The 24380-nt window shown below is 36.6% G+C and overlaps 1 long non-coding RNA gene and 1 other non-coding gene across 4 annotated transcripts in view; one reads left to right on the plus strand and one right to left on the minus strand.

Moving 5' to 3' along the window:
* The window catches only part of LOC131512050 (uncharacterized), a 349282-nt gene that overhangs the window by 146433 nt on the left and 178469 nt on the right, over positions 1–24380 (plus strand). The window lies entirely within an intron of this gene.
* On the minus strand, positions 3539–3643 carry LOC131513257 (U6 spliceosomal RNA). Its single transcript, XR_009262488.1, has one exon. It is a non-coding gene; the product is annotated as a U6 spliceosomal RNA (small nuclear RNA).

Genomic DNA, 24380 nt, shown 5'->3' on the forward strand with positions numbered 1-24380 from the left:
ACACAGAATCGGAAACAGGCTCCAGGCTCCGAGCCATCAGCCCAGAGCCCGACGCGGGGCTCGAACTCACGGACCGCGAGATCGTGACCTGGCTGAAGTCGGACGCTTAACCGACTGCGCCACCCAGGCGCCCCACACTTTGTGTTTTTCAAGACACTTTCAAAGCGATAAAAACATGGGCCTGTGACTTGGTGACAACATTGAAGTGAATTGTGCTACCCAATAGTATTTCTCACTTAAGATGAATTTTTAAGTTTGCTAGTCAATATGTTCTACTAGAGGAAAAGTCAAACTACTTCATAGTGTCAAGGTTAGAAGGGCCAATAAAAGTCACCTACTGTCTAGACTGCTGACTTGCTATAAAATTTGATTACATTACAAACAAGCGTATTTTTAACCAAAAGGATCAGAAGTCCAGGATTGGTGAAAAGTTAAATATTGGGGAGGAGTCAGGGAGCAGAAGCAGCTTGTCTCTAGAGAACACAGGAAATACAAATAGGAAAGAGGGAGGGGACATTTGTTAGTCAGTCAAAGCCCTGCCTCAAGTAGCCTTGGTGAAGATCAAAGTGGAGAGATAGGGAACTTTTAGCACCAGCTGGGAAATTTGCTTTCTTTTTTCCTGGTGATTTCTGACTAGTGTCTGAAAGTCTCTGCCTCACTCTCTTAGAATAACCAGATGACTTAAACTCTGGGTGGACATAGTGGTCACCGGAGAGGGAGAGGGCTCCTGCAGTAAAAAAAAGTGTGTGACAGTTCCCATCTGGCCAGGCTGTTGGGCTCATTTTTTTTTTTTATGGTTGTTTTGTCATTAGTCATATAGGTGTGTAAGAATTACAGTGTTTCAGAACATTGTAGCTAGAAAGGACTTTCTACATTCTGTATATTCTGTACAGTAGAAGGCATTTTGTGCAAAAAAAGGTTATGTCATCAAGTAAGTTAGCTACTATCACAGCTAAACAGTTACATGACTTTTCCCAGCTGTCAATATGTTGAATGTGCATTATGAATTTCCAAGAAGGGGAGTATAGTATGCAAAGTTTCTTAAAATTACTTGATTGTAGATCTCGCTTATTTATGTATGCATTTACTCTGCAGATTATCTCATAGGACAGGTGCACTATAGAACACACGCTGGGAAAGCTGATCTGGTAGAACTCTTAGTAGAGTCAGTAATCAAGTCAATTTTGACTTTATATGAAATAATGTAAAAATTTTAGCTTTAACAACCAGCACATGGATTTCTCTTAGAGTACATTTAGAGTCCCTGGGGATGGCAAATAAGACTCCCAGAGCACTGGTGTCAGTAGGAACTTAAGAAACAACTAATAAAAATGGTTAAGTTGTTCTGGCATGATAAAGTAAAGGGGATTGATTTTCCTCTTGAGAGGTAAAGAGACTCTGGGGAGAAAGGGATGGCGACATGATGTGAAGAAGGAAACCAAATGATGAGAAGAGCCTCAGAAATTTTAGTTGGTACCAAAGGACAAGAGGTTGCTTAGTATATAGTTTGAAATTATTCCTCCTGCTATAATTTAAACCTCCTCTGGCATTCGCAAATCTTCAGGAAAGTCTTCCATACCTGTGCGTGTGTGTTTAAATGATTATTTTTGGGTGGAAATCGATGAAAGATTTGGATTTCATATCTGGATCAGAGCAGTGAGGAATCGCAACAGTATGTGTGAAAGCAGAAGTTAGACATGGAGAAGACTATGAGAATATGAGAACTCTGGGAATTTGCAGACCTCTCTGGGACATGAAACTAGGGATCTGGGCAAATTTTATCTGGAACTCAGTGGGCAGAGGATTCTTAGCTGACATCTCAATATATATGTACATGTATTACCATTATCATCAGGTTTTAATGGGCTGGAGGGGCCCCAGCTGACATCTGGGGATATTACACACATATATTACTATCACCCAGGCCAGGGGTAACTGGCTAGTAGTTAAAATGCATTGCTTCCAGGAATAATAAAATAATAAGTTAAGAGAAATTATCTGTGACAGAGACTAACTAGTCACCAAAACCATTTCTCCCTCCTGGGCACCAGCTTGACTACATTTCCTAGTCTATCTTAGCAATTGGGTGTGAGCATATGACTGGGTTCTTGCCGATGACGTGTGAGGAGAAGTGATACATGCCACTTCTGGACCTTGCCCTTAGAAACTTTCTCATGACATTCTTCATGATCTTTTTCCTTTGACTGATTTGATACAACCAAGTGCTGTGACACTGAACACTGCATGCAGAAGATAGAAAAATCACACAGAAGAAAAAGCCAGGGCCTCCAGATCACCAGTTAGAGGAACACTGCCCACAAATCAGGACAGCCATGTGGATGTGACCTGACCACATGTAATTTTTATTGATTTAGAGCCTTCCACTTCCAAATTCACTCTTTTATATTACTCTGTGAGAACAAATTTGGGCCCGTAAATATTTTTCTGTGGCCACCAAAGTGTCGAGGCTTTGCAAGTGGATGATGGAGAGACACTGAAGGACCAAAGGACTTCCTGGTGCCAGAGTACCCTCCTGCTTCCTGGTGCCAGAGTACCCTCACTAGGCAGGCTCCTGTGGCACTTAGAGCTTCTCCATCTTCTGCCTCCTGAAGTGCCTGGTGGTGAGCAGGACTCAGCTGCCAGCAGCTTCCCCTGGTGGTTTTAGCAGAGTGCCTCTGGGCAGATGTCTCCCTGTGAATAGCTTTCTCTGACACCCTGCACAGCAGATTTCTGGAAGGTTTTGCTGACACAATATGGCAGTGACTTTTCTGCCACTCATTGAAACACAATCATGTTCTTTCCAGCAAGGTCTAGAGCTCAGTCTTTTAAAACATTTATTCTAAAGAATTTTAGAAACATTTATTTAAAAATCTTTATGGCCACAAGGCAACTTTTTACCTATAGCATACCTCAATCTGGATGATACACTGTGCTTGCCTTTTTTTTTTTTTTTTTTTCCTCTGAGTGTGCTTGACACACAATGCTACACTGGTTCCTGGTGTATAACGTCGTGATTCAACATCACTATGCATTGTGCTATGCTCGCCACAAGTGTGAGTCACCATTGGTCAGCGTACGATCCCATCACAGTGCCACAGACCACGTTCCTTATTCTCTACTCTCATTTTGCTGACCCATTCATTCCACAGCTGGAAGCCTACATCTTCCATTCCTCCTTATTTGTCCTGCCCACCCCCCAGCCCCACTCCCCTCCAACAACCATCAATTTGCTCTCTGCACTGATAGGTCTGGTTCTGGCTTATTTGTTGTTTGTATATTCATTTGGTTTCTTAGATTCCACATATAAAGGAAATCATATGGTATTTTTCTTTCAACTGTGACTTATTTCACTTACCATAATATCCTCTAGGTTCATCCATGTTGTTGCGGATAGCAAGACCTTATCCTTTTTTGTGGCTGAGTAATATTCTTATATATATAATATTCATGGAAAAAATATATACGTATTGTATACATATATATCTCATCTTTTTTATCCATTCCTCTATCGATGGACACTTGGGTTGCTTCTATATCTTAAGAAAGATAATTTTTCAGGAATTTGTGTGTCATCCTTGCATAGGGACCATGCTAATCTTATCTGTATTGTTTCAAATTTAGTACATATTGCTGAGTGAGCCCTGACATACTGTGCTTTTCAAGAATTCCATTTTTTTAAGGGAAAGGGGATTACCACATTTGTTCAGAGCCAAAGTGCCCATTATTATTAATGTTTTGTTTAGGAGTCAATCATCTTTCTGAATAACTACAGAAATGCCATTACTTAATTTCATCAGAGCTTTAGTCTAAGTAAGAGTTACATTTGAGGGGGGTATATTTGATATTCAGACAAATGTATTTTATAAGTATTCCATTTTAGATTTATCGATAATTTACAGTTTGCAAATTATGGAGAGTTTAGAGGTAAATGCTTGCTTTATTTTGCCTCAGTCTTATGGAAATGTGATTGTATACTTTTTCCTTCAGGGGAATAGCTCACATTTTATTTCTAATATATATCAAATAAAAATGATTCTGTAGTAACTGATTATAGGAACAAATATATCTAGTTGAACTTTTCTTAACTGTAATGCCAGTATAATTTCTCTGTATTACAACAGTTTTCACAGAGCTATCAAGTATTTTGTGTTAACATATTATAAGATTAAAACTTCTTGATATCAAACGCAGAATATAAAATAGTTTTGAAACTGGAACCTATATGAATATATTTCCAAACCAAGAAGTCACATAAATTAACACAAGTGACCCTGAGTATATAATTTTATTCCTAAACTATTTAAGCAATTTTTCTACTATGAAACATGGATATTGATATTTAAGAAGCAATAATGCATGGGCATATTATACATTTAATGCATTATTACCAAAAGCAATCATTTAAATTTAGGTAATTGAACATATAACTTGTAATTATATACTTAAATTATCAGTATGATTCTAACATTTTCTTTTTTATGTTTATTTAATTTTTTTTAATGTTTAGTTTGTGTGTGTGTGTGTGTGTGAGAGAGAGAGAGAGAGAGAGAGAGAGAGAGAGAGAGCGCATGGGTTGGGGAGGGGCAGAGAGAGAGGGAGACACAGAATCTGAAGCAGGCTCCAGGCTATGAGCTGTCAAGCACAGAGCTGGATGTAGGGCTTGAACTCATGAACCACAAGATCATGACCTGAGGTGAAGTCAGATGCTTAACTGCCTAACTGACTAAGCCACCGAGGCACCCCAAAGTTTATTTATTTTAGAGAGTGAGATCATGAGCAGGGGAGGGGCAGAGAGAGAAGGGGAACAGAGGATCCAAAGCAGGCTTTGTGCCGAAAGCAGAGAGCTCTGTATGGGGTTTGAACTCAGGAATCCTGAGATCATGACCTGTGCTGAAGTCGGATGCTTAACCAGCTGAGCCACACGGGCGCCCCTGATGCTAACATTTTCATGAGTCATTTATCTGACTTCCTTATAATAGAAGCAGAAGTTTCTAATTTTCGTAAGAAATTTTCAGATCGTATAAATGAGTTTAATGAGCCAATTAAGAAAAAAAAACACTAATGAAACTATAGTCAACCAAGCTTTTAGTTATTTAATATTATAAATTGTTTACTACCTGATTTTAAGGGGTACAGAAATCTAAGAACATTTACCAGACCTACTAGAAAGTACATGTTGTTTGTACTCATTGAGGGAATCTTGAATTATGTTAAAACTTATTTAAAACCAGCTGAGGTAAAGTCTAAATCCTTGCTAATGGAGAAGTTATTAAGCTTTCTGTTCCAGTCAGTGGCAATCTGCCCATGTGTGCACAGCCAAAAAGTTGTATCCTGCTCCACAGCTTGCACATTTTGGAGAAGTAGCTTCCTGGTCCCTTTGAGGAAGAAGCAGCCTTGAGAGTATCAAGTGCCTAATTCCAAACTCAACCATCCCCCTACCTGTATTTCTCTAAACACATAGTCAACCAGCAAACTATTGTCTAAGGAAAACTAAGATTTGTCATGTGTTTGGTCACCCTATCCATCTAGGAAACTGACACATGTGCTTATGCAATTATATGCAGTATCATGACTACTAGAATGTCCCTATGCAAGTCTCTTGCGTTAATTTAATAATAAAACAATACTCAAGTTAATTGCTTTCTATTGAGCTGGACTTGAATTACACACAGGGATATAAAACGTTGCCCAGCAGATGTGGTTCCAGGAGCCTGGGGAAAAGCAGTTCCCCAGAAAGAGAGCACTACAATTACAAAGATGCAGCTATCTTCCCGGCTATTTTAATGTTTGGGAAGTACATCTACAGATCCAGATTCAACAATTAGATAATTAGATATTTCTGAGAGTAATAAGCTGCTTAAAATTACTCTAAATACCAACCAATATCAGACTGCTTTTGGAGAGTTGGTATAGGGAAGGAGACAGTACTGGGTGCCTCTCAGGAAACTGGGAACTTAACGGGAGGAAAGGAATGTAGAAAAGAGCTTTTGGAAGGCAATATAAATTTAGGACTGTGACTAAGAGTTTTACAGAATTTTGCATATTCCCAGAATTTTAAAACATATTGGCAGTTTGTCATATTTATTCTAGATCTCTTTTTAAATGGCAAAATTTAAAGTTGAGGTTTCTGTCTCTTTCTAGGGTACTTGCTGCTGCTTCTCTCTGCAGGCAATTCCTGTGATGTAACTGTGTATCTGGTCCATATTCTTATCCTCCGTTACATGCATACCCGTCTGAAACAAATGTAGAGTCATTGTCTTGTTTATCTTAAAACTTTACATAACTGGCTTCATATACAAATATTTTTCTACAACTTGCTTTTTTCACTCAACACATTTTTGAGCTGTATCCCTTTTAACTGCCACATAAAATCATTTGGTTGAATGCATCACAATGTGTTTGTTCACTCCCCTCCCATGGAGATTATTTTCCCACTTAGATTATTTTCAAATCTTCACCATTACAAGTGAATATTTGTGATTATGGCTGCTTATACTTGTGTGGGAAAGCCTCTCTAAGGAGTTGCTAGGTAGTAGTGTATGCCCATTGGCCCCTTTTCTAGACACTGGGAAAGTTTCTCTTCCTGGCAATTTTAACTATTTTATGGAGGGATGCCAACTGAAATAGATACAAACATAACAATGTTATATGTATTTTTCAGATCGATGCTTACAACTCTGCTTTTTTGAGTCACCTCATGGCATTGTATTTTAAATTATATAGTGTTTTTCCTTTTCACCTTTACAGTTTTTCAAATTTTCAATTTCTTCCTGAGGTCAAATTTAATAGTTTGGTCTTTTGCTAGGAAATAATCCTTTTTAAGAGGTTTATAAATTTAACTTTTTAAAAAACATTTATTCATTTTTGAGAGACAGAGAGACAGAGTGTGGGTCAGGGAGGGGCAGAGAGAGAGGGAGACACAGAATCTGAAGCAGGCTCCAGGCTCCGAGCTGTCAGCACAGACCCACTGCTGGGCTCGAACTCACGGACCATGAGATAATGACCTGAGCTGAAGTTGGATGCTTAACTGATGCCTTAGGGGCACCTGGATGACCCTAAGAGATTTATAAATTTAAAGCCATAGAATTACATATGATATTTTCTGGTAATTATTTTCACTTTCCTTTGTCTGTGGTTCCATTCTCATGCCTAAATTCATTTGTGTTCCCCTCTTTTGTTTTTCTTGACCAGATTAATTAATAATCTTCATACTTTCAAAGTATGAAAACCTTTGGATTTTTTTTATTAAAAATTAATCTTTGGAGCCATTGTATTAATTTCATCTTTCTAATTTTTTTTTGATTTGTTATGCTTTTTGTAATTTTTGATGGTAAGTACCAAATATTTTGTTTTCATCTGAATGTTTTTGTTGTGCCCCATTGGTTTTGGTATGTATTCAGTAAATAAATATTTATTGAATATTTACTGTGTTCTCTGATTTAGGAACACATAAACACAAAATCTTGCCACAAAGACACTGATATTCTAGTAAAATTTGCACACTACTTTATCTGCTGCAAAGTGTTTTCTTTTTGTTGCTTCCTATGTAGCTTATTGTTTCACGTTTATATCTTCTTTGATACAAGTGCTCTTGAGGAGAGAGTGTTTCCTAATATCTGAGTACTTGATATTTTTCTTTTTTAAGTTTTTAGTTGTTTATTTATTTTGAAAGAGAGTGAACACATGCACGTGTGTGTGAGCAAGGGAGAAGCAGAGAGAGAGAGAGGGAGAGAGAGAATCCCAAGCAGGCTGCATGCTGTCAGCACAGAGCCCAACTTGGGGCTGGATCTCACAAACCTGAGCCTAAATCAAGAGTTGAACACTTAACTGACTGAACCACCCAGGCACCCCAAGGTGTTTATTAAAAACTTTGTTTCCAACTTAATTGGATTTTATTCTGACAAGAGGGTTTTCTTTATAGCCAGACAAATCATCAATTTGGTAAATATATGCTGCATTTTTTGTGTTGACCAGATCTATCTCATTCTGAAAAAAAAACTATTGTAGGCTTTTATTTTAATAGTATACGTATCAAATTCTTGTTCCGTTTTGAATGCTTTTGCTTTATATATTATATCTTCTGATGTAGTATCTATTTGTAAACTATTTATTGCTTTTAACTTTATATTTCACCCTGTTGGTTCTATTCCCACTTAGTTTCTCTTTGCCTTTGCCTGGTATTTTTTTCTTTTCCTTTCCTACCTTGTTATTTTCAACCATTCTTTATAACTTAATGATAAGTGTATTTTTTTTGAAGCAACAAATATCCTGTTTATTTTCCATTGAGAAATACTTGACATACATCACTGTATAAGTTTAAGATGTATCACATGATGGTTTAATTTACATATATTATGAAATGATTACCACAGCAAGTTTAGAGTTTAGTTAATATCCATTATCTCATATAGATACAATAAGAAAAGAAAAAAAAATTCTCCTAGTGATGAGAAGTCTTAGGATCTTGTCTCTTTATAGGTTTTTTGTTATTGTTTTAATCCAGTCTGATTATTGATAGATTTCAATGTTTCACATTTAGTGTAATACCTGATTTGCTTGGCTTATTCCTTCTGCCTTTATGTTTGTAATTTATAATTTTTGTTAACCTTTTATTCTCTTTTTCCTTTTTTTTTTTTTTGCTGGATTGATAAAGTTGCAATATAATTTCCTTTATTTCCTTCCTCCAATGTTATTATATGGATCATCTCTTTGTCCACATTTCCCTGTCTCGTTCAATTTACATCCTACTAAAAGTAATTTTTCTACAGTGTGGGTCTTTGACTTGAAAACAAGGTTTGGTTTGTTAGTGTCAGGAGTTTATAAGACCCAGACTACTCTAGTACCATTATAGTATATAGTCCATGATAGTCTTCCTCACTCACTGTGAATTGAAAGTTTCTTTGTGACTCTTAGATTGGTCCACTGAACTTTCCAGAGGGTACTTATTCTTGATTGTAGGGCTCTACCGTGCTCCAGGGCTAACTAAAGCCTAAGTGCCTCCTCTCCATTTCCTCTCATACAAATGCTGATATTACATGGATTTTAGAGGCTTTTACCACCTCCTTATTTGTGGGGGAGTCTTGTCACCTAGTTTTGTTATCAATGTTTTCCATGGCTGTTTGGTTTTGCTCTTCTAGTGTCTCTGTTTTTATGAAATGTCTTGGGGGATTCATAAACCAAGCGCTTGCTGCCAAAATCTTTCACAGTGCCTCCTCTGACTTGCTTTTTCAGTAGAAAAATCTGACTTCTGTGTCAAAAGACAATAAGGAGAGCAATATTAGGAATATTAGGAATTAGAAGAGGAAGCATTGCAATAACACTGGCATGAGAGGATGATGGCATAGGATATAGTAGCTGTGGTGGCGATAGTGAGAAGTCGTCAGATTTTGGAATCTCTTTTGGTGTTGTTCTTTTTATTATTTTAAAATAATTTTTTACATTTTCTCCTACAGCCATTCTGTCTCATTGGAAATTTATTTTGTGTTTCTTTTGGCTGATGACCTCCTTTAGATGTGATTTTTCCTTGTTGGCTCAGTACAGCTCAGGTTTGGCTGTAGGGGTATCTCAGACTGGGAGTTTCAGAGGTGGTGGGATGTGGAGGAGGGGCTTCTGTTGTAGAGGCAGGCAGGCTGTCAGTTGCCTGCTGAGGCGTCTGGCAAATCCTCTTTGACTGTTCAGTTCTTGTCCTCTCCAAATCTTAACTGGGGGAAAAATTTTGTCCTCCCATTCATTCTTTACTGGTCTTTGCAGCATCAGGAGCACTCTCCACATTCATAAAAGACTGATGGCAGTTGCTTTGGGAATTCAAAGTGGCAAGCTCATCCCAGTTCCTGTTGCTTTCCATCCTTTGTCCTTGGTCTGACGCTTGGATAGAGTTCCACACTAGTTCCTTATGCGAGAATGAGTTCAAAGTCTATAAACCTGTCGATTCCAGGAGGAATTTGGCCAGGAAAGAGAAATAGCTTAAAGTTGAAGATGGATGGGAAAAGGGAAGGAACTCTCTTTAGGACTATGCTACAAGGATTTTCTCTGGAAAATGCTCTTACTATCCCAAATATCTTTAAAATTATCAGAACCTGGTTTATCTCATCTTAATATACATGTGGGTTCTGTACATTTAATAGATTGCCCTCATTGTAAATTGTCAAGTAGATGGATAAAACCATGAAGATTATAAAAGAATAAGTATACTTCAGGAAGAAAATAGAACATTATTTTTTATCTGAAATTTTCTTGAACTTTTTGCTTTATAAGATTGTTTGGAACCATAAAGGAACATATGACAGTGTTCTTGTTCTCTAGGTGTTTACAGCTTGTTTAAAGACATGGCATGTAGCAAAGTTAAAAAGAGAGGCAAGGCAAGAAGAGAAAGAAAAAAATACCTCATATAAAGCAGTACGGTTCCATATGTGCGTTCTAGACAAGTGCTGTAGAAATTCAGAGGAAGGGCAGACAACTGGCAACAGTAACCTTAAGTTTAAAACGGGATATTCTTCATATTTCATGATGGTATGACTAACCAATGGTTACGTGAAGTTTTATTCCACAGACATCTATTCACCAAAACTGTGTGCCAGGCTCTGAGGGTTCGACAAAGAAGGCAGCGTTGATCCTCCTTGCCAGGATTACACGATCTAGGAGACTCTACTCAGGAGGGCATCCATTTTGAATTGGTTATTTTTTCAAGCTTTGTGATAGATTTAGTTCACGACCAACAACATACATGTGGATATGGTTTGACCAGGCTATTGAAAACAATGCCCCTCATGGATGGTGCTTCCAAGAAAATCAGCAGATGCAGACACCCAGATTTGACAGTGACTCTGTGGTTGAGATTTGCGAAGTTCCTATGAACATGATGGTATCAAAACCTAAATGTCTCTGTATTTGACAGTATGAGGTGTAGAAGTGAAACTTGCACTCATTCATTTCTAATGCTGATATTGGAGAGTGTGTGAAAAATGTAAACTTAAATTTATGATTCATGCTTCACTGCGCTGAAACATTTTGTTTAGATGCAGCCTCAATTATCTTTCAACTGAATCACTTTCTAAACTTATTTTAAGCAATTGATTTTTCAGTAATAATACATTAATCTTTGTGATGTCAAAATCATTAATAATAAAATCCTGTACAGAGTGCTCTGAGCAATACATAATTTCATTATGGAGCTAAATGACATGCACACATTTTGGTTGTTCTACGATAAGGAAAAATAAAGACAAATTTGTGTTTTTATTTTCTTTTTAAAAAGATAAACAAATTCTGTCTTTTTATTCTATTTAAGAATTCACTCTCTTCCTCCTTCAGATGTGAATAAATATGACAAGAAAGGTCACTGAACTAAGATTAGACACTATGGTATTAAATCCTAGAGAAAAGTTATACAAAAAAGAAATTTATTTCATTTTTTAGTTTTAAGTATGAAAGCATAATACCAATGCTTCTAAGTAGATTAGTGAATCCTCAAAAATGTTTTTCAGTAACCCACGGAGCTGTTTTGAGGCCATTGGCCATGATCTATAAAAATTAAAAGCTGAAAAATCCAGATATCATTTTCAGTGAAGTAAAAATCTATTCATTAATGTAGTGATTTGTCTTACTATGGCTCATATTAAGGTATGGAATAAAATCTACAAAAACCCATGGCCTTACTCAATGTCTGAATGGTTAATGAGTTTCTGCAAAGTATTATAAATGCTTCCAAAATGACAAAGCATTTAAAAATTCCTCTATAACTTAAAATTATTCAGTGAATCCTTGACAAAGGAGCCTTAGGCCACTTCAGATTCATAATGTCTTAAGTATAATATTAAGTATGTGCAAATCCAGAACACTTGAAATTTAAAAAAAAATATGTCAAAAATTCAAAACTCTTTATTTCTACAACTGTTTTATGGTTGCCATGGCTTTAAAAGAAGTATTAAAGTATTCAAAGTATTCCCTTCTCAGTTGTCTGTGGCTTTTCTAAGCCAGTGTGGTTGCTGTAATGGAACCAGGGGCTCTGCGTGGCTATAGGAACTTTGTTACTTTTGCTACAGCACAAAGCAAATGAAGGTCATGTCTGAATTTATTTACAAAATCCTATCTGTGACAGATTAACTATTGAATATTTATACACAGACAATGTTAGGAACTTGGAAAAGATTTCTCTGGGGCTTACCTTGGAATTCATATTTTCTTTAATTTGCTCAATTTTAAAATTCTGATTATAATACATAGATATTTGCTTCAGGAAGACTGTTCTGACTGCTGTCTTTCTTGGGGGTCACTGCACCCTCCCCCCTGCATCTCTGGATGCACGTCCATTACCACTGACTCATCAGAACGCTCCTTCAGGCAAGCAGTCATGTCACATCTGTCTTTGTCCTTTCACTGCCTGGGCAGTACCTGTATCATAGTGAGGGAAACTTGTCTGTGGAATAAATTAATCTAGGTGTAAATTTAGGAGAGACAACAGTAAGAGAGGCGAGTAAGATAACCTTTTGTGTAACTACACAGTGTATCAGCTTACTTATATGTACCCATTGTCATCCATTTGTATTTGCTCTTAGAACTATTTTTATTCCCTCTGTAGGCTACAGGTTTCTACCCAAGTTTCCCTAAAAGCACAGAATGAACAAAGATCCCCAGGGGCTAGAGAAGCTTAGTCTGAAGGCATTGTCATAGTTGTTATATTCTTACGTTTCATTTTTTTAAAATGTGAAATTTCCTATTATCCATGTTTATTTTATTATAAACTAGACATAAACATGTAATATATATTACATATAAATATATAATATCTCTGTATTTATTTGATTATAAACATGATTTTTTTCTCTAAATCTTTAATTAAATTAGATAGTACAGGAATATTCATTTTATTTACCCTATGGATTTTTATAACCTCTGACTGATAAATGTGGCACTAAGATATATCTCTTCAACAATATAGGCCATTTCTGGAAACAAAGGCCACTTTTCAACTTTGAGCATTTTGAGTGCTTCCCCACATGACACATCTAGGAGCTTGAATTTGTTCTGAAATATTCTATTAAAATGAAATTTAAATGATAATAAATTTATATTTCTTTCTTTTTAATATATGAAATTTATTGTCAAATTGGTTTCCATACAACACCCAGTGATTGATCAATCAGGATCAGAAATATTATCCTATTTGGAGAACACAAAGTATTAAAAATATTACACAACAGAGGGGAAAACAGAGTATTCTTTCTATGGCCATTTATTAAAATGATTTCCTCATTCTTTACCTCATTCACTTATCACATTATCAGGCATCTAAGGAACTTATGACTCTTTAGGAAAGATAGGCAAGAAAATGGATTACACAGTGTAAAACAGAATGTCTGTGCTGTCACAGAGTTGAGAATTTTAGTGTCGGAGTGCAGGGAGAGGTGAACATAGAGACATAGAATGGGGAAGGCCTTATGGAGGAAGGTGTGTATATGTGCAGCTAATTGGAGTGGCAGGATTCGGAGTTTGATGTAAGAAAATCACCACTAATCTGCTGGTAAAAGTCCACCAAACTGGTTTGTTGAAGCCAATAAGCAATGTGAGATTAGAAAAAAGTGTCTACCATATGTGGGTCCTAATATTACAAAAAATGGAGTATTATGGAGCTTGAGCAGCTCTCAGCGGTAGTCCAAGATTTCACTCCATGGGCTCCTTTTAAAGCAGAAGTGTTATTATTCCACACCTCACATGTGTATATTTAATCTTAAAGATGTAGACCTTGGCTGGAAGAACGCAGAAACTAAGAGATAGTTATTGGTACAATCTGTAATGTTCCATCAAGATTTTGAAATAATTTAACAGCTTATATCTAATAGACACTGTTCCTTACTGATGTTATAGCTATGCCTGACCTTGCTGACATGACCATCCATGTATCCCTCATGACATTCAGGGGCAACAATACCAGTAGACCATTCTGTGTTCTTCAAGGTTGAGCCTTATGCAAACAGGCTGGGCCCTTTTTAAGGGAGGAGAAAAAAAACTTATAATAACCAGAGATAAATATAAATAGGTTGACAGGTGAAATATGAAATAATTAAGTTACAATAGTACATCTTACAAAATGTTAGAGGTTGTAAAGAGTTTTTACATAAAGGTCTATGTAAATGGGCATTGTTTTGTATTCCACTGACAAGTAATCATTTGTTGTCATTTATTTCATTGTTGTCCAGTTAGTAGGTGATGTATGAACTAGATCTTGCTCTTTCACTCCTCAGTTACAATTGTTTCTGCTAAAGACTAAGTTGCTGTCAGTCAGGGATGCTCTAGTCTAGACGGAATTTCTACCCTGGGCGGATTTAGATGCCACTACATGTCCTTGAGATTCTAAGAACACTTGATTCTGTTGTAAAAGTTTCAACTCAGTGAGTTGTGCAGGGAAGGTTGGTAGATTGGGAGAATGCACTGTCTGAAGAAATAGTAGAACTCAGAGGCTGTCTATACAAAGTAAAGGAGGAAAAGAAGTAGAACATAATTTAGGAATTTGACCCTTGGTAAAGTAGTATATTCATAGAATTAAAGAAAATTCACATCTTAAATCTCATTTAACGATTAAAATAAGGCCCAGAGCCTCATTTGGCAAGACATTAAAAAATAGAATTTATTTTAATCTCCTGGTGATGTCCCATTAAAACTCTTCCTTTCGATTCCAAACTTCTGAAATGATTTTTTTTCGTGTTTTTATATATATGCACACACACATAAACACACATACATATTTTAATAATTCTGGGAAAAACTCATATTCTATCCTTGATTTATTATGATTCATTCAATTTCTGGAAAAAAAGTGTTGTAACTATTATACCATAGTCACTGAGAAATTGTCTACTTCTATTAATTTTTCAGGGCTTGCTTTTGCAAGCTTGTCTAACCATGACTCCAAGGACAGTGACTCCAAGGACAGTTGCCAGCTGCTATTTGAATGAGTTTCGCACTATCCTTAATCAAATGACTAAAATGCACAGTCTTAACCAATAAACACTGTGAATCTCAAGGGCTTCAGTCTTCTAAAACTCACAGTTTACATGGCAACCATTTGAAGGAGAGGCTGTGGAAGAGAAAGCTATATAAATACTTGTATGGTGATTTAACTACTATTAATTGAAAACTCTTCATTTTTATCCCCCTTCTTTGTCTCTCATTCCTTTCCCTGTGTGTTCAGCATACACTTTCCACCCCACTGTCATGGCATAACTAGTGCTATGGTCGGCCTGAATGTGTATGTCCTCCCTATTCTACCACCACCGCCACCACCAAATTCGTATGTTGAAACCCTAACCTGTAAAGGAGATGGTATTAGTGGGTGGGGTCTTTGGGAGGTGCATAGGTCCTGAAGGTGGATACTTACAAATGGGATTAGTGCTCTTATAATAGATTTCCTCACAGAACTCCCTGGTCGCTCCCACTGCATGATTTTACAGAGAAAGGTTGGCACTCTACAACCCAAAAGAGGTACCTATGCTGGCACTTTGATTTTGGACTTCCAGAATCCAGAACTGTGAGAAATAAATTTCTGTTGTTTCTCAGCCGCCCAGTCCATGGCGTTTTGTTACAACAGCCTGAATAAACAAAGACAACCAGTAATCATTAATTCTGGAAGCAACTGGGATGGGGGAGGTGATGAAAAATGTTACTCATTTGTAGTTTTCTTTTTATTGAAAAGACAAATATGAGGCATTTATGAAACACTTTGTAGGAAAAATTAGATATGCCCATATAGTCACTTATTTCTGGAGCTCCAGAAGAAAAACTCTTCCTGGTAAAACCAACTTATCTTTTTGTTTTGTTTTGTTTTGTTTTGTTTTGTTTTGTTTTGTTTTCCTGTTCATTCTCTTTGGCAATTCATTGTACCCATGGCCGGAGTGCTGGCAGCTTAATCCTAACCAAAACAAAATTCCCATGCTTCTCTTGTTTTTAACCCCCACTTTGCTGCTGCTCGCTCAAATATCCACCAAAGTCTAAATTAAAATTGGTTAATGAGGTACTAGGCCTGAAAGCTTCCTCACAAATTATTTGGAAAACCAGTGTGCTGGCGAATGCATCTATCTATGTCTATTTCTGAAGTACTATATCCAATTTTGGGGCCTCCAAATGAAAATGTTCTATTTCTGGTACTGGCTGAGAACATCTCTGATGAAAGCTCACTCCAAAGGAACATCGTATTTATTGAGTGCTAGATAACAATATCTAGCTAGATGATAGATGAAATTATTTCCCAACCCATTCATCCAAAGTCTCTTTTAAAAATTAGTTTCCTAGGCTGTGGACACAAAAACTTTGTGATGTTTTATGGTAATTAGGATAGTGCTTTTAAAGGGTTGTTCACGTAAAGATTTTTTTTGGGAAAAATATCTAGTGTTGTTAAACTAAATTTCTTTTATGTTGAAGTTGGAAAAGAGAAACATAGGTTAACCTGAAAGGGGGAACTAGATATGACTGGCAAAGTGACATTTCCACTATAGAACTTTAATACATTTTAGGCTTTTTCCCTGTAGATTTTCCCCCTAGAAACTTAGATTAAACTTTACAGCTCAACATGAAAGATAAATAAAGTGCAAAAGAAAATATGCACTTCCCCTGACAAAATTTAACCATTTTTAATGCACAAAGCACGGTTTCTCACTGAAAGGAGTGGTTTTTTCCCACTCCTTAAGAGAGCCCATTTATCCTTTGTATTAATTCAACAACGTGAGGAAAAAATTATGTTCCCCTAATCTTTGTTACTGAGATTGGTGGCTATAGCAAGAGAATTTAAATCAGTCAGGGAAACTTTTTAGAACTTGTCTTGTTATAAAACCTCTTCTCAGGAAACAAATACCAGGCATTATACATCTGGCTGAGTGGGCTGAGATATTATATTATCAACCTAGAGACCTGAGGAAATCTTATTCTTTGATGTGTTATCTGAATATAACACACCATAATGTATCTATGGCTATTTAAAATAAAGGTATCCAAAATCCCAGAAAAAAGAGATATATTTAACATGTTGGAGATTGGGTTCTGAAAGGCTGGCTTTTGTGCCATAAGAGGATTGACTTGGAGAAAATTGAGACAGCTCACTCAATTGAAGACAGGGTGAAAAATTCCAATGGCTAGGAAAGTAACTGATTTCCCTCTCTTTCCTTTCTTTCTTCTCTGTGTTTCCCATTATTCCTGACAGCCCTGCCTTATTCCAGAGCAGACTGAAATATTTGACAATAATCATAAAGCATGTGTTCTCTAAGAAAAATAGAGTCCGCAGTCTTTCAACAAACCCTTTTTGAGACTTGTATCAGTTAGGGTCCCAGTGGGAAAGAAATAGCACACTCCAAAGGGCAATTGAAAAAATTTGAGGGAAGGGACTGGTTACAAAGTATGGGTAGAACTGCAGCAATCAATCAAGAATAGTGAAATACCCAAGGACTGGGGTAGCAATAGTAGGAAACCATTATCCTCCTTTGAGGATAGGACAAGAAAGGACAAGAAAAGGTAGCTATTACTGCCAGTGGGTGACTATATGTATAGGGTCTCAGTAAGAGCTGAGGCCTTAGGTACAAGAGGAGACTACTGCCAGACCTTGGACCAGCAGGCAAAATGCAGAGAATAAATAACCTTGACCTCTCTGCTTCCTTCTGCCCTCTCTTCTACTGGTGACTCCCATAGACTAAACCCAACTAGAAATCAGAATGTAATAGACCCTGGCTGAAGTTAGAACACAGAGGAGAATAGAGAAGGCTGCAGAATTGGTCTAAAAAGGCAAAGAATGTCTAGCGTAAGTATGTGTTAGGCAATATATTAACATTAGCATCTTTTTTTCCCCTTCTAGATAGCATATATAATGCCGTAGATTAAAGGATCATAAAGAGAATAGATTCTTGTTTCAGAAAAGAATTTATAGATTTTCCCAACAGAGGTATCCACACTGCCTCCATCTTGTCAGCTCCATGGTCTGTTCCACCTATTTTAAATGGGCATGAGTCTGCCTCACTTCCTGACTCTATCCCAGTCAGTCCACATTACCAGTAACTCCCATCCTACCAGACCAATAGCCATTTCTCTATTTCTTCTTGGTATTGGACATAACTGACCATTTCCACCTTCATAAAGCACTCTTCTTTCTTGTCTTTTTTGACACTTCATATTTTCAGTTTTCTTCATACTTAACTATCCATTTCTTCTCATGCCCTTTGGCCAATGCCTCCTCTCTAATTTATTTATAGAGACTGTTGGAAGCAGAGCTTGGTCTTTGGTCTTCTTCCCTTCCCTAGGTGATATTTTCTGGATTGATGCTTTAATTACTCGAATTTATATCTTGATCCAACAACTTTTCCCTGAGAATTCTAATGCCTGCCATTCACGCTTGGATGGCTGCTAGACATTGCACGCAAAAAAGGCACATTCAATACCAAAGTCTTGATTTTATTCTCTAACCTTGTACCGCCCTCAGTTTTCTCATCTCAGTAAAAGATACAACAATTGCTCAAACTGAATTCTTAAGAATCTTGATTTTTCACTTTCTTTCCTTATCCATTGGCAAATCCTGTCAATTCTACCTCTAGAACAGATTTTGAATTAAGCTACTTCTCTTAGGCTTCATTTGCTCCCAACCTAGGCCAAGCTGCCATCCTTTCCACCTGCATGACTGCGTTAGCCTCTAACTGATCTCCCTACTTCCATTCATTCCTTTGCAGTCTATGTTCTACATAGCTACCAAAGTATTCATTTAAAAATGTTCATCAGAGAACCACCTTTTCCTACTCATATCCTTCCTATACTAAGATGCAAATTCCTTGCTCCAGCCCGAAGGACCCGATGAGAAGGACCCGATGATCTGGCTTTTTCCATCACTTCAACCTAGTCTTGAACCATTCTTCTTGCTGTTGATTCCCTAAGAGAGTAGTTTTATGTCCTAGGAACAAATCAAAATCTTTTCCACTGTGGAGTCTTGGTGGTTGGTGTCATATCTTTTAGAAACCTCATTAATTAAGCATCAGCTAAAATTTCACCTTCACTGTGAAACTTTTTTGTTTCCCTCTGAGTCAGGGTTATTCTACCTTTTGTACTCCCACGACACTCTGTTCTGACCTAGCTACAAAGAATTTCTTTAGTCACTCTTTTATGCAATGTTTCCCTACTCAGGAGCATAGGTTACTGAGGAACAGTAACTTCTTTATTTGTTTTTGTTTCTTTAGTGCCTGCAACACACAATAGACTCACTAAACAGGTGTTGTATTTATGAAAGAACTTTAAAGATATTTTGTGTGAGGAAAAATCTAAAGCAAAATACCCAAGGTAGTTATTTTCAATGACTGTGTACCCTTATATTGAATAGATAGTACATTTGTTTCATTTTAGCACACATCTGGGTTTAATGTGTAAAAGTTGGAAAAGGGGGTTTTGTTCAGTTGAAGGAACTTCTAAAGATTAGAACTTTATAGCTAGAATTTATAGTTCCATGTGTGAAATGGAACTGACTCACCAAAAAAATACACAGGAGAAGAGGCTGGCTGGCTGCAAATATTCTTAGGGAAGAGATCCCTGCATGGGTTTGTGAGGTTTTTTGATGTTGTTGTTCTTTTTGCTTTTCTTGTTTTGTTTTGTTTATTTGTTTACCACTATATTCTATATAGCCTGTATCACCCATAGTTTCTATGCTTTCATAAATCACTAACGTTGCTTTCAACCTGTCTACTATTACTTTAATTTCTGAGCCTACTTCCTATATGTTCATCTGTATAGTCAAGTAGCAGCTATTTTTTCTCTTGATATTTGATAGTTTTCAAGTCTTGCCTAGTTGTATGATTTTAGGGGCATGGTTTCATTTCTTTCCAAACCGATTGAATATTTATATACAGAGAAGCAGTATGTATAGGAAGCAGTTCAATATAGTCTCCAGAAGCTGCCTAGGTTCAAATCATGCCATTATCACTCACCAGTTTGTAGGCTATACCTACTTCTACTAGTACAGTACAGCTTATGTTGCTTATATTCATTAATCACATCTAAGATGCTATTGAACTCTAGATCTGTTATTCACTTTTATTTCATGTGATTCTACCTATTTAGTTAATCCAATTTAACTTTGGCCTATTTCTTTCATGGTATATTTTTTAAAAGTTGATTATTTCTTGGGGCACGAAGGCGGCTCCATCAGTTAAGCGACAGACTTCAGCTTGGGTCATCGTCTCGCCGTCCCTGGGTTCTAGCCCCGCATCGGGCTCTGTGCTGACAGCTACAAGGAATAATTTCCTATTTGATTCCTTAATTCATGGTAACTAAAAGTAGTTTCTTTTTCTACTACAGCTGGAGCCTGCCTCATATTCTGTGTCTCCCTCTTTCTCTTTTTCCCTCCCCTGCTTGCACTCTGTCTCTCTCACTCTCTCAAAAATAAATAAATGTTAAAAATTAAAAAAATTAAAAGATGATTATTTCTGCATAAAGAATAAGTCATATTGATTGTAGAAAATGTACTTTGAATAAATAAATATACACTTTGGAGTAACTTTTAATGGTAGAATCATGTGTATATGCTATAGTTTATTGCATAAACCATCTAACCTTGGAACTATGGTTTCAGTTTCCATCATTATACATGGTAAATATCCTTCTTCAAACACATTTGCCTATTTTACCCAAAATTTAACTAGGTTCAAGTTTTAGATGTGAATTTCTGTGTTCAAAGGCATATACTTTGTAAGGCAATATATATTTCAGTTACTCTTCAGAAACTTTTCATGACTTCAAATAGCATTTTTTTCTTATTTGATTCCTTAATTCATAATAACTAAAAGTAGTTTCCTTTTCTATTTATCTGTCACTCTATTTATATAGTTAGTTAATTTTCTGTCTTCCATGTCCAAACCTACTTAAGAGACTTTAACCATTTCACTAATTTTCCATTATACATTTTTAGGTGCATGATTCTTCCATGATAATTACTTAGTGCATCTTGAATTTCTTCTAACATACTAAAACATTTAATACATTGGTTTTTATTTTCTAATATACAAGGAATAATTTAATTAGGAATCTTATTACTTATCCACATATTTAAGAAAGATGAAGTGTATAATTTACTCTTCAATGCTACATTGATCTCTTTCTCTATGGAAATAGCTTTGAGCTATACTATATGATCCAAGTATTTATATTAATAGCTGTCTGTCACAAGTATATTCATAATTTTAAATTTTGTGACTGTTTGGCTATTCAGATCTCATCTAAAACATTAAAGTCAATATACAGTGTAATTTATAAGAAAATCAAACAATGAAATTCCTCTCATTTACAAATAGGTCTTATTACTTCATTTAGTATTTTCAGTGGGAGTCTCTAGGTTTCCTGTCTGTCGTATCCCCAAATCACTGTTGGATTTGGCAATCCTCAACATAAAATCTAAAAGGTGATATTTATTTTTAACATGAAAGTGAATTTCTAGTTTCAATTTTTTAAAAAGTTTTATGGCATCCCTCAAGGTTCTTTTAAGTACAACTTAGATGATATATGACCTTAGCTGGGAGTCAGTTTCAGACCTTTCTATTTGTTGATGCCTGTGGAAGGTGAACTATAAATTACTAATGCTGTTGAAATTCAGATATATTGAATTTCTTGCTCTTAATTTGTCTGACTGGACCATCTAAAATGTGGAGACAAATTTTGTTACATATAAGTCTGAAAATCCACACTGAGTTTTGCAGATCTAGAAGGCTGTGAAATTGTTGCTGGATGGACTGGGTTACATTTGTCCTTGTTCTTGCTTTGAGCATACCAGATCTTATATTCTTTTTTTCCCCATTTTTTTAATAAACTTAAAATTTTTTTTTTAACATTTATTCATTTTTGAGAGACAGAGAGCGAGCAGAGGAGGAGCAGAGAGAGAGGGGGACACAGAATCCAAAGCGGCTCCAGGCTCTGAGCGGTCAGCACAGAGCCTTGACACGGGGCTCAAACTCACAGACCAGACCAGACGGTGAGCTCATGACCTGAGCCAAAGTTAGACGTTTGACTGAGCCACCCAGGCACCCCCAGATCTTATATTCTTTTTTAGATTCAGGTATATAAAATCAAATATCACCTCTAGGAATTGGCCAATTAAACTTATTTAAAAGCATCTTTAGAATGAAAGAAAATTATTCTCAAATACTATGTAATCCATAATTTTGTTTTATGGTATCATTGGATCTTTCTCTTTATTTTCACTTTGATCATTTTATTATTCTTCAGTTGTGATTATTGAAACTTCTGAGTTCAGTTGAATTTGCAACAGAAGTTGTTTCCTTAAGCCATATTTTCAGTAAAGAACAGGTAGTGAATATACTAAGAAGAGACAAAATTTTTATATTTTCACAATTATAACTAGACATACACTCAACAAAGACTTGTTGAATTCTTATTATGTGCCAGGTATTGGGGAGCCCAGAAATGAAATAAAATTTCTTCCTTTTAAGGGAGAAAAATAATTATGATAACATATGATGACTCCTCTATAGAAATTTGCCTAAGATATGATTGCAGCCAAGGGGAGTATATAATTCAGCATCAGGGCTCAGGGTATAAGCTGGGCCACAAAAAGTGTATGTAGTATTGAGGGTATTTATAGTGATAAAACTGTACAAGATTTCATTCCTGCAAGGTCTTGTATAATGTTATATTTCTTTCCTCCTCAAGTTGAATGGTAGCCATTAAAGATGCTAAACGGTGGAATGATGTGATCCAGTTTGTGCATTTGGATGTCACTTTGTAGAGGTGTAATAGATTGATGGACAGGGAGCTAGGACATTGTGTACAGATTCAGTCCAAAGCTGACAATGGCTGAACTCACATGCTGAGCTGTAGAAATGGAAGTTTGAGAGCAGGTTTGGGAAGTATTAAGGAAATGGTAAAGTTAGGATGCAGTGACTAGTTGGTTGTAAGGGATCATGGCAAAAACAGAGACAAGGATGAAGTTCAGATTTCTTGCTTGGGTAACTGGATAAATGATTAACTATATTCTGAAATAGGGAACAAAGAAATAGAGCACATTAATAGGGATGATGACAAGTTCAGACTGAACATGCTGAGTTTGAGACACCAGTGATATGTTCAGTGGAGGTGTTTTGTAGGAAGTTGGGAACATGGATTTTACAGTTAAAGAAAATTTGAGATAAAAGATTATATTTTGAAGGTATAGGTGACATTGTGATAAATATTTTGGTGGTAATTGAGACCATAAAGGGGGATGAAATGACCAAGGAAGAGAAAGTAGAGAATGAAGAAAGAGTGCTGAGAAGGAAGCTCAGATGATGCCAGTAATTAAGGAGTTGAGTAAAGGAATAGAAGTTTACAAAGCAGGCTGTAAAGGAGTCACTAAAAAGATAGGAAGACTATTATGAGAAATTTATTTCATAGAATTAAAAGCTGAGAGGGGCGCCTGGATGGCTCGGTCAGTTGAGTGACTGACTTCAGCTCAGGTCATGATCTCACAGCTCGTGAGTTCAAGCCCCATGTTGAGCTCTGTGCTGACAGCTCAGAGCCTGGAGCCTGCTTTGGATTCTGTGTCGCCTTCTCTCTGCCCCTCCCCCACTCATGCTCTGTCTCTCTGTCTCAGAAATAAATAAACATTAAAAAAAATTAAAAAAAAAGAATTAAAAGCTGAGAACTGCAATTTATCCATTGAATTGGATATATTGGAGGTAATGGCCAGGTTGGTAAGAACAATTTCAGTGGAATAGTGGGGACTGGATACTGAATAGATTGAACTTCAGAGGTGATGTAGAAGAAACAACTCATAATGAACAATTTCTTCAAGATATCTATGCAGTATTAAAGGTTCCCTGCAGCCTGAAGATCTCAAATTGGTAACGTTACCAAGCTATGGATTTAAAAGATTAAAAAAATAATAATTCTCATCCTCCAAGGTTAGGAGTAAAGAAATGTGGTAGGGGATTTGTGACATACGCCCAAAGATGACTGTAAAGAAGTTGAGGGCATTGATGTTTTAAATACTAACTAAAAAGAAACAGAAAACAGTAACCCAATATTGGAATAAATGCCCCTCCCCTCAAGTTAGGCTAGGCTAGGATGAAATCACATTAGTTGGGTTCCAGATCTATGCCTTAGACAGGAAGGCTGTTCTTTAATTTTACATGCAGCCTTTGGTAAATGCACGAATTCCCAGAAGGTAATGAGGACGTGCTCTTCGTGTATCAAGGACACGAATAGAGTTGACAGAATAAAAGATCCACGGTGTGCTTGCTGAATGATTAAAGTGTGTTCTTTACTCTTGTGTTTTACCCAGAGAAGCAGACTGTTCAATGTGACTTGGGGTTTTTCTGCCTTACTGTTAAATGGGAAGCCCCATCTGTTAGCACATAAATGTCAGGGCGAGCATGTCA

This window comes from Neofelis nebulosa, chromosome 5 (assembly GCF_028018385.1).
Source record: "Neofelis nebulosa isolate mNeoNeb1 chromosome 5, mNeoNeb1.pri, whole genome shotgun sequence".
Classification (NCBI taxonomy): Eukaryota; Metazoa; Chordata; class Mammalia; order Carnivora; family Felidae; genus Neofelis; species Neofelis nebulosa.